The sequence below is a fragment of the Rhinolophus sinicus genome, chromosome 1 (assembly GCF_057876585.1).
Source record: "Rhinolophus sinicus isolate RSI-liver-muscle chromosome 1, RSI-T2T, whole genome shotgun sequence".
NCBI lineage: Eukaryota > Metazoa > Chordata > Mammalia > Chiroptera > Rhinolophidae > Rhinolophus > Rhinolophus sinicus.
This window is the reverse complement of record NC_142501.1, coordinates 194,994,444-195,006,716: the sequence shown is the minus strand read 5'-3', so window position 1 is coordinate 195,006,716 and position 12,273 is coordinate 194,994,444.

Here is a 12,273-nt window from a genome sequence, read left to right as displayed (position 1 = left end):
TGAGTGTGTACATATGTGTCTGTGTATTCATTTGACTCTTTGTGTGTGTGTGTGTGTGTGTGTGTTTGTGTGTATGATTCCTATTCATTAATGCTCTGCAACAGCAGATACATGATATCTTTCTTTAAACACTATGATTTGCCCACATTGAGTTATGAATAATCTAGTCTTGTTAATTGCGTTTTCAAAAACTCCAGTTCTGATTTACTTCATATGCCCAATATTTTTTTTCCTTTGTACTTCTATAAATATTATTTTACTGGATACTTATTAATTACTTTGGTAGTCTTTAATGTCATCAACATATTATTTTATTCTGGAACAGTAACTTCCAAAATCACTTTGGGATAGCTATAAAAATCAAGCTATTTAGCCCTTTCCAGCTTTTTTACTCCGTTTGTGAAACAACAGTGTGCTGGATGATCCTTATTAGCCTGCACAGGTCTACCTTCCATTCCGTTCCACCCTGCTCTATGCCTCTGGGGGTTGATAATTATGGAATGAACCAATCAAGAATCCCGGTCTTCTGACATTCAGTTGTTTTCAGTGAAGCAGGCACCAGCAGGAGGGTAATAATAATAGAAGTTCCATGTTTATGCCTTTGGTTTTCTCTGTGCCAGGCTGAAGACTGACAATGCTGAATTTTTCTCAGGATGTTCTCCATCACAACTACAGGTCTTACAGGATATTCATAACCATTCCTTCCACTTATACCTTCACATCTGGTAGTGACAATGACCTGGGTTCCTTTGCCATCAACTTTAAGGTTATGATTAAAGATTGAAAGTTCAAATTATTTAAAGTAATTTTTAAACAAAATAAGTTCTGTTCCAAAACATGACATTCATAAAAATCTGGCTTTTATTATTTGAATTGAGGAAAAGCTATGCTTATTAAAAGTGTTTTGCTCTGAATCCTATAAAAGAAGATTCAACTAGCATTTATAATAAAATGACTATACTTGGAATTATATTTCTTGACAACTGCAACAATCAGAATTCATCTTTTAAATGTCATGTTTGAAAATGTGTTATATATGTGATATATATATATATATATATATATATATATAACATATACATAATATGACACAAAATGTGATATATCTATATCTATATCTAGCTCTATCTATCTATCTAGACTTGTTCTCCATTTGTCCATGAAATGGATGGAAATAGATAGATAGAGATAGATAGATATAGATATAGCTATAGATATATGTATATTCACTTGCTAGCTCTGGAGGACTAAAAAAATATGTTTACATTAAAGACTTAGGAGAAAAAAAAAAACTAGCCCATGTTTGAAATTAAATCCTTTTTGGCAATTTGATTTTTAGCCAGTAGCATAATTGAGCAGGCTGACAATATTAAATTTTATGCCAAGAAAACAAATGAGATATTTTTTAGAATATAAATTATGCTGCTGGTTCAGATAATATGTTTTTGAAATCTGCCAACATCAAGAATATGTGTCCTCTAAATAGTGAAAAAATGCAAATTATTCAGTGCTTTACAATGTCTTTCATGTTGTTTTGCTTTTTCATTTTATTGCCGTTGTTTTGATGCTGCATATTATTCATTTCAAAAATATGTATGTCAAATTGCAAAAGGATCATTTCATTATGTAAATAATGAGCACACCTAAGATTCATACTATTTTTTATAAGCATAGTATTTACATATATTGACCATATAAATGAAATCCTTTAGACATAATGAATTCCACAACAAAAACAAATCCAACTTTCTAAAGTTTAGTTCTTTCTTTGAAATATAAGGAATGAATTGATCAGTTTTCTAATACACCAATAATTAGGACAGCCTTGTGATTTATCCATACAGGAACCCTTTTAAAGAGTGGAAGGGGACATTATTAACCATTATCCTGGAAGAAGAGGTGTAAACTGAGACTATTTCAGGCAAAACAGTATCTATGATTATTACCTTAACTACAACAGGCTGCTTGTCAAATCAGGTAGTCATTTCAGGACAGTGTTAACAACCACATGGCTGGAGTGGTCTCCAAGAGTTGATGAGTCAGTACAGCTGGATAATTTAGACTCAGTACAACCAGACGCTCCATGAAAAGTATTTATAATAGCTTGCTATTTACGGCATCTTGATGTCCAAAATATGTCCTTCAAGTCATGAACTTCTTTATTCCTCCAGATGTTTGAGCATTCCAGCAAGTGGGACTTACGTGTATTAGGTAAATAGAACGGAGAGAGCCGGGGACTTACGTGTTCCCACCATTCGTATAGTGGGAAGCAGTACCCGCCCCCTGAGACTCAAGATCTTATGCTCCCAGGTCACACATAATTATGTATTGTCTCCTTGAAAATAAAGAAGCTGATTCTCACCTAGTTAATATTTGTTTGCTTCTTTAGAATGGAAGCTCTTCCATGAGCTTCACTACTAATACTGAGAGTTAATAAGAAAGTCTAATTCCAAGAACCTCTGATTAATATTAATAAAAGCAATTTGTAAATCAAACAACTTCAGATTACTCACTCCTGCTCCCTTTTAATGATCATATTTAGACAGAAAGGGGACAGAGAACTAAGTATTACCTTCAAGGAAGGCACACTGTGAGTGCTGATTGTTTTATATTCCGTTTATCAGTTTTTATTGCATATATTCAATTTGTCTATAGGTTTCTGAGAGACATGATTTTGAAGGGCTATGTGGAAAGAGAAACATCAAAGGTGTTCAACAATTTAAAATGTTGATTGGGTATTCCATGATTATGCCCAAAGTTTATTATTGTGCCATTTTATTTGCCGTGAATCGAAGGGCTCGTGTGCCCCTAAATGCAGAGGTCAGAAGAATAACATAAACTTTTTGTTTCACTTTATTGAATAACATGACTCATGAATGTAAAGTTTCTATAAATATCAGTTGCAAATAAAGATGAATGATGGAATGTTAGCATAGGCAATTTATAATGGCCTTTTGGAAGGCTATTTAAATGGAAAACATTTTATTGTGCAATACTTTATAAGGGAATTTTTACGCATTCTTCCCATGCTGTTGATTGCTACTGAAATACTCCAATTTTTTGAAATCATGTGATAATGTATTTTTAAAAGGTACTAAGAATTTATCATAATCAACATATTTTGTAGGTGCACTAAGTATGAGTGTGTGAATGTGTATGTATTCTGAATGTGAGGTACTCTGAAAAAAAATGGTTGGTTGAAGGAGATAGGGACTAACTTTAGGTTATGCTCTACAATAAGCATTTATTACTCTGTGCTTTTGTACTCCTTTGACTTCTGCTAAAATAAAGTCTATAGTGAAGAAAAGGAAAGATGGAGTGAATACATTCATTTTTAACAAGAAGTGACATAATGGTACAGCGTGTTTCCCCGAAAATAAGACCTAGCTGGACAGTCAGCTATAATGCATCTTTTGGAGCAAAAAATAATATAAGACCCGGTATTATCATATCAAATCGTATCGTATTGTGTCGTATCATATCGTATCATATCATATCATATCATATCATATCATATCATATCATATCATATCATCATATCATATCATATCATATCATAAGACCTGGTCATATATTATAGTAAAATAAGACCGGGTCTTATCTTAATTTTTGCTCCAAAAGACGCATTAGAGCTGATGGTCCGGCTACATCTTATTTTTGGGGAAAGAGGGTAGGAGTAAAATCACAGAGCTTCAAGTTGGAAGATCATGAATTAAATTCCAACTCAGCAACTCCACACCTTTTCACTGGTCAAGCTATTTAGCCTTTTCAAGCTTTTTTACCGCGTTTGTGCAACGAGAGTGTGCTGGATGATCCCTATTAGCCTGCGCAGGTCTACCCTCCATTCCAGTCCATCCTGCTCTATTTCTCTGGAGGTTGATAATTATGGAATGAACCAATCAAGAATCCCAGCCTTCTGACTTTCAGTTGTTTTTAGTGAAGCAGGCACCAGCAGGAGGGTAATAATAATAGAAGTTCCATGTTTATGCCTTTGGTTTTCTCTGTGCCAGACTGAAGACGGACAATGCTGATTTTTTTTCTCGGGATATTCTCTCTTACAGCTACAGGTCTTACAGGGTATTCATAACCATTCCTTCTACTTATACCTTCACATCTGTAGTGACAATGACCTAGGTTCCTTTGCAATCTCTTGTGGAATTTTCTTAAATCTAACCCTATCTATGAAATGTGATTCCTTTATTAAACTATCATTACTTTCCCCCTTTGGTCATGTAATTATTTGCTTGACCCATATTCATATGGAGGATAAATAAAATACCAGCAATGTATGGATTTATTGGTATATATATGAAAACAGATAAGACGTATTATTTGTCAAATAAACATCAGTTGAAATAATCTAGGTCACATACCTCTGAGACTGGATCTGACACACTGGCCTGACTATTCTGTTGAAGGAATATCAGCAGAGCCTTGCTGATGGAAGGGAGCTATCTGCTTTCAGCACTTTAAATTCCTGCTTCTGCCAGCCTCCATAGTTTTCTTAAGACACACAACAATTCTGAACAGTTATTATTAAGATGCATGAGGAGCCTTTTGCCCATTCCTGTATTTTTGAATGATTCTTCTTACCAACATGCAGGTATTCAGGTTGCTCTGTCTAAAATTTGGCAAGTATGTGAATTTTCTAAGATGTCTGTCAGGAAAGTGACAATTACAATGTTGTTAGAAAAAGAGGTATCGGCATTGCTGACAAGATGACAAGTGCTTCAGTTGCTGGATTAACAAAGGTGACAAGAACCTGAAAATGGTTATGAATTCTTGACATTTTTCTAGAGGGCAAAGGGATCTCATATCACACGTTGCAAAGGTAATAGTCAATTCAAAGAAGTGATGCTTACAGGTGTTCTATTCTTTTTAAAGACTTGATTAGGAAAAAAGTAGCAAATGTGACAGACTAAGTTTAAATGCTGGAATAAAAGAGAATACAATCACCCCACCCGCCATCAATCCTCCTGTGTTGTGGTACACTGTTAAAATGGAAAGATTATCAAAGTACCATTCTTAAAACATGGTTTTCAGTCATGTCTCAGTTCAAACTCAGTGAATGCCCTTGGGAACTTGATGGTTAATTTTATCTGTCAACTTGACTGGACTAGAGGATGCCCAGATCGCTGTTAAATCATTAATTCTAGATGTGTCCCTGAGAGTGTTTCTGGAAGAGATTAGCACTTTAATCAGTAAACTGAGTAAAGACGGTTGCTTTCACCAATGTGGGCAGGCATCGTGCAGTTGTCTGAGGCCTCTCAGAACTACAAGGCGGAGGAAAGGTGAATGTGTTCTCTGCTTGATCAGAGACAGCCATCTTCTGCCCTGGGACAGAAGCATTTCTGGTTCTCTGGCCTTCAGACTCAGACCAAGAGTTATGCCATCGGCCCCCAAAATCTTGGACCTTTGAATTTGAACTTACACCATTGGCTCCCCTGGTTCTCAGACCTTTGGATTCTGACTGAATTAAACCACCAGCTTCCCTCATTGTTCAGATTGCATATGGGCAGATCTTGGGACTTCTTCTCTGTAATCATGTGAGCCAGGACCTATAATGAATTTCCTCTTAGATACATAGCCTAGTGGTTCAGTTTCTCTGAAGAATCCTAACTAATACAGGCACATTAGTTAACCACTATAGGTCTCAGGTCTCATTTTAGTAAAGCATAAGAAGAGAGTAAAATCATTATATTATCCACATCATGCATAAGATTAATGGGAGAAATACAGTAGTACCTCGGTGTTCGAACGTCTCCATTGAAAAACATTTCGGTTTACGAACGCTGTAAATTTTATGTATTTATGGTATCATTAGATAGTAAAATTCATGCTAAATTTGCAGTTTTAGGGGTTGATTTTAAAGATCTGGGATGGATTAATCCACTTTTCATTACTTTCTATGTGGAAACCGTGCCTCGGTTTTCGAACATTTCAGAACGCCAACGGACTTCCAGAACGTATTACATTCGAAAACCGAGGTACCACTGTAAATCAAAGAGATACCTTTTACAATTATGTTGTTCCACTGTAGGCAAATTGCTTAAATTTTCTAGGATCAGTTTATTTATCTATAAAGTGAGAAGTACATACTAGAGTCGAGTTTTCCCAGCAGGTCCTTAAAACTTATAGAGTCCTTAAAAGGTTATCCTGAGGCTAACTTAAATGTAAAATAGGCTTTCTTTGACCTGAAATTATATTATCTTAGTGTAAAAGATTATGAATTTACAAGTAGTGAAATAAAATTGATTTTCAATAAAAGTGAACAATTAATTCCAATAGTAACCCATGTAAAACATGTTTTTCTTCTTATGCATGCATTACCATGGGTAACTATTGGAATTAATTGTTCAAGTTTACTGAATACACCTGCACACACACAGGCTATGATTACCATTTCAGCATTTTGTGTTATCAATACCGTTTCAGATACTTTCATCAATATAACCAAACATAAAACCTTAGTGTGGTAACTTTACAATTCACAAATGCCACTGTTTTTTTGATGTTTTACTCAAATATCAAGAAACAAAACTAAAAAAGAAGATAAGCCAAAAATAAAGTGAAAATATAATTAGAAATAATGACACAGTTTCAACATCATGGATATATGTGTGTGTGTGTGTGTGTGTGTGTGTGTGTATACACACACACACACACACACACACCAGGGGTGTCAGAAAAACTGTATACAAGTGGAGACTTTGGTCAACGTTGCTCGAGTAGTAGTTTGCTGTGCCTGGATGCTCAGAAGTGTCTGGACAGTCATGGTAACCACTTTGAGCACCTCTTGTAATTACAGAAGTCAAACATGACTTGTACTTACATTTTGTTATTGGTATGTATTGAGTATTACAATTTTAATAGCTGTTTTTTTCCTTTCTTAAAATGTGTATACTTTTTTTGTACCCTCTGTGTGTGTGTGTGTGTGTGTGTGTGTGTGTGTATATATATATATATATATATATATATATATATATATATATATATATATATATGTTGGTTTTATACCAGACGTAAGCAGTACAAGAAAGTCAATAAAAAAATGTATAGCCTAGAAAGAATTCTTAATGTTATAACAGAAAATCAATTAACGATAAGGTTAAAAAAATCAATCATAAAAGAATGGGGACAAAATACAAGGGTGATGCTTCTTTGATTTTAATTTGAGAAGGCAGTTCTGAGTCTTGAATAAAAATGGAAGAAACCATACATTTGAAAAGTGATAAATTTGGCTATATAGAATTATAAATGTCAGAAATTGTCCAAGATCAATGTTGAAAATGACCAGATCCTGCATCATAAAAAGGTTATTCTACTCACTCATTTTTTTTTACTCAACAAATGTCTAGAAAAGGCAAACACTCTCAATTGAAAAGTGAGAAATATTTATACATGTACAAATTTAAATGCCCAATAGATAAAATATTAATATGAAGCTCACTAATAATCAGATCATTGAAAAAATAAACAAGAATATATTTTTTCTATCAAGTACAAAAGACAAAAGAAAAAGGTGATATGAGTTTTAATCACATGCTATTAAAATATTAAATAATACAATATATAACATTATTATATTTTTAAGTAGCCAATAAAATAAAGCACTTAGGTTGCTATTTTTTTTTTTTTTTAAGTTCTGTGAAACATATGAGTATTTAGGACTTTAAGCAGGATGGAATTTTTAGGTGAATTTGAGACAAATTGACACCTTACCAATATACAATTTTAAAATTAGAAACTTAGTCTCTCTCTCCATTTGTTCAATATATCTTTTATTAACCATTTAAATTGAACAGTCTGACCTACACCTACTAGAGTTCATGGCCGTGCATCTGAGATGTGTACGACCCAACAGAACCAGTCTTGAAAGTATATGATAGAATAGTATCCAGAAGATTGACCCAAATTGTAAAATAGCTAGAAGGATTAAACATGAATGGAAAAATTCAGATTTTTAATTAAACAAATATCCTTATTACAGGGTGGAAAACATTTTGGAATTTCTGAATTACAAACAGATTCAGACTACTATCATGTTTTTCCTAACTCCAAAATGTTCAGTATTTTAAAAACTTCATTCACAACTAAGAAAAATTCACAAGAGTGGCATACATGGGCAAACCCATCTTACCAGGATTATTTTTACCCTTTTCTCAAAAATGTCTGAACCAGGAGGTCACTATATTTTAAGGACTTTGTAGTTTACTTCCTAATTTACTAAATATTTCTTTAAAGTATAATAATTTTAGGTACAGCTTCAAATATAACATTTCCAGATAATATATCAAAATTAAATAAAACTACAAAAAATAGACATATTTTTGAAGCTCTTCTAAGTGCTGTTCTACCACTTGAGAAAGGCTTTTCTCCACTGATTCTCATATATATGTGATTCTCACTTTATAAATCTATTAATAAGATATATTTTTAGCTTCATTTTATAGAAGGGTTAAATTGTCCAAGTTTAAACAGCTAAAAAGTGATAGAGTATAATTCAAATCCAAATCCACATATTCTGGTTCCAGAACTCCCCTTGAAACCACTCCTATATATTGCTTTTTCAAATATAACGCGTTAGTTATTTATGATGATAATAACACACACACATACACATTACTTTTCTTTAATATATATCTTTCTCTTTTCTTTCCTAAAGGATTGTTCACTTTCTGTTCGCACTGATGAATTATTTACATATACACAGATAAGCACATACTCTCCCTACCCTGGCTAGGGCTATTTTATATTAGAATTAAAGTAATATTATAAGTGATACCAAAAAAATCAATATAATTAATATGTAAGATATAAAATTAAATAATAAAATACTTTTAAAGTTGCCACCACCCAACAGGAGTTATTATATTGCAATTCTTTAACCTGCCCAGATGCTTCCTACCATAATACAGATACCAATAATCAGAATTGTTATTCATCAAACTTGCATATTTTTTCATTTTAAAATAAATATATGCCATATGTATGTATTCCTAAAAATATGTTGTCTTATTTTACTAGTTAATAAATTAGAACTTTATTAAAGTATAGTTTCATTATCTCGTTATCATTATGTTTCTGAGATCCATTCATGCTGTTTCATGGATATATTCTGTGCAAGATCCCATTAAGCCAGGTTTAGCAAACATTTTCTGTAAACAGACAGATAGTAAATATATTTGGCTTTATAGGGCATATGGTCCCTGTCACAACTATGAAACACTGCTTTCATACAGAAGAAGCAACCATACACAATACATAAACCAATGAGTACGGTGGTGTTCCAATAAAACATTATTTACTAAAACAGGAGGCTTGCCATTTTTGGTTCATGGTCTATAGTTTGCCAATTCTGGTATTACATGAACATAGCCAAATTTAGTTATCTGTCCTCCGGTGTATAGACACTTGTTTCTAGTTTGCTTGCTATGGACATTTTAGCATGTTTCCTGGCTCATATATGTATGCCTGGAAATGCAATTCTTAAATTTTAGTTATACATATTTGTTACAGATAAGGCCATATTTTTTTTCCCAGAGTGATTTTTAGCAATTTTCCATTTCACTAGAGTGTATAAAAGTCTCTGTTGATCCACATCCTTGCCAAAATTTGGTATTGTCACATCTCTTAATTTTTGCTTTTCCAGTGAATATAAAATTGTAGCGTATTGTGGTATGAATATGTATTTATTTCCATCGTATCAATAAAATAGTTCAAATTTTCATTTATTTGTAGAGATGTGTATATTTTTGTTTCTTAGTCATTCCTGTACATGTCTTTTGAATATTATATGCTTGATTTTTGTATATTTTTCTACTGAGTTAAAAGTATTCTTAAACGTGATTATGTTTATAGTTGTGTTTCAAATATTTTGCTCCAGTTTGTGACTTGTATTCTTATTTTCTTTACAATTTATTTTAATAGGCTTTTTTTTTCTTTGTATTTTATTTTATTCAGGCAATAGTTTTTGTTGTTGTTGTTTTGAGGTAGTACATTGTGAGAACACAATCATAAAGGTAGTTAATACAGCCTTCAGATCTACAGTTTTCTTTAAAGAAGCCAAAGCTTCTCTCCTCATATTCATGTCTTTTGGACACTGACTAGGAAATCCATGATGATGTGGGAAGAATAGGCTATTGTTGATCTATGTGCTCTTTCTTTTCACGAAGACATGCTTAACGGTCACCTGTAGGAACGATGGTGATTACTTGTTTTGTGTAGACATCCTTTACCAGATTAAAGCATTTACCTCCTATTCCTATGACTTAAGATTTGATTTTAAAGTAATAAGTAAATGTAGAATTTCATAAAAGACTTTGCCCTATTTTCATTAAAATAATCATATTAATCTCTGAAAGTTACTGCAAAATGACTTTTACAGATTATATAGTATTAACTATCCTTGCACTCCGGGTGTGGCTCTAATGTGGTCACAATATGTTTTCTTTCTTTTTAATACTTGTACACTGATATATTTATTAAAATTTTCTTCATATTTTTAAATCCATATTCGTAAATAGTATTACCCTATACTTTTCTGTTGATGTCTGGATTTTATTTACTTGATACTGTGTATGACCAGGTATTATTTTCAAAATGAATTGTTTTCTTTATTAATTCTCTTAATTGCAGTTTTACGTTTTCTGTTTCATGTATTATTATTTGCTGTATTTTCATTATCTTTTGTTCTCTATTTACTCTTAGGTAGTGTGTCGTTATTTTTCTAATATATATAATATATTAGAAAATAATACATATATGTAATATATAATATACATTATAGAAAAAATAATATATACATATTAGAAAAAAATATATATATATATATATTAGAAAAAATATATATATAGTTTAAGGTTCTTCTTCAGCTATCAGTTTCAAGTACTCTCATGTAAGTTTGAGCCCTCAAAAATATAGACTTGACTTTTTACTCAATCATATTCCCTTTTATATAATCACATATTTACCTTCAAAGTGCTTATTTAACATGTATATCTATGTATAAAATTCCATGCTATGTAAAAAGACATAGTATATAAGTTACCTTGAATAGAGTTTACATCAAAATTTCAAGAGAAATTATTTGAAAAAATAAGCATTACTACTATACTCTTACACTGTATATATCAGAACAGTTCACAATATTCCACAGCACGAAGGGAAATATCAGACACATGAATCTAGGTGCTAAGGACTGAATGTGTGTCCTTCACAAATTCATACATTGCAGCCCTACCCCTCTATGGGATGATATTAGGAGTTTGGACCTTTGGGAGGTAATTAGATTTAGCTTAGGTCATGAGGGTGGAGCTCCCATGATGGGATTAGTGTCCTATAAGAACAGAAAGAGATACCAGAGCTTCCTCTCTCTGCCATGTGAGGGTACAGTGAGAAGACAGTTATTTGTAGGTCAGGAAGAGCATCCTCACCAAGGACAAATCTACAAACATCTCAGTCTTGGACTTTCCAGTTTCCAGAATTGTGAGAAATAAATTTCTGTTATTTAACTTATTTTATGGTATGTTATGATAGCAGTTCAAACTGACTAAGACACTAGGCATCTTTGTTTCGGAGCTATTCTATCATCAGTTGAGCCAGACTTGCTGCACTGAAAGCCCCTGTAGCAGGTCCAGCAACAGAGTGGTCTAGGGCAGAGTTCTAGCAGCACTAAAGAGCAACTAGCAAATGTTATAATGGCTTCCATATGGCTTCCATATGGTATATGGGCTCACTGTCTATAATGGTGAAATATAATTTTTCTCTGGAGGAAAATGTTTTCTTCTTTCTGTAGTTTAGCAGAGAACTGGCTCATCAGATCTGAGCTCAAGAACAGAATATGATTTATGCCACTGGGTTTTAGAGACCTCCACTTTCATACAAAGACATTTCTCCATCCAAAGTGTATCTATTATTACATAGTCACATAGATGGTCCCTGTCTACCATCAATATAGAGACTCAACTGGCAATGTGACAGTACACACCTACAGATTTTCTTTGCCCAGGGTAACCTGTGGTATACTGACAGTATGGGTGATGGTGTCCACTCTATGGTTTCTCTACTTATCAGGTTTCACAGATATATGTGTGGTGCTGGCGATATGTATGCATGACCCCACTGCACAACATATGCAAGAAGAAAATATTTAATGGCACGGACAAATATGTGAAATATGTCAAATGTGATAGCTTAGTTTAAAATATAATATATTCATTCACATACATGCATGGCTTTATATATGGATAACTCATAAGAAAATGTTAAAAG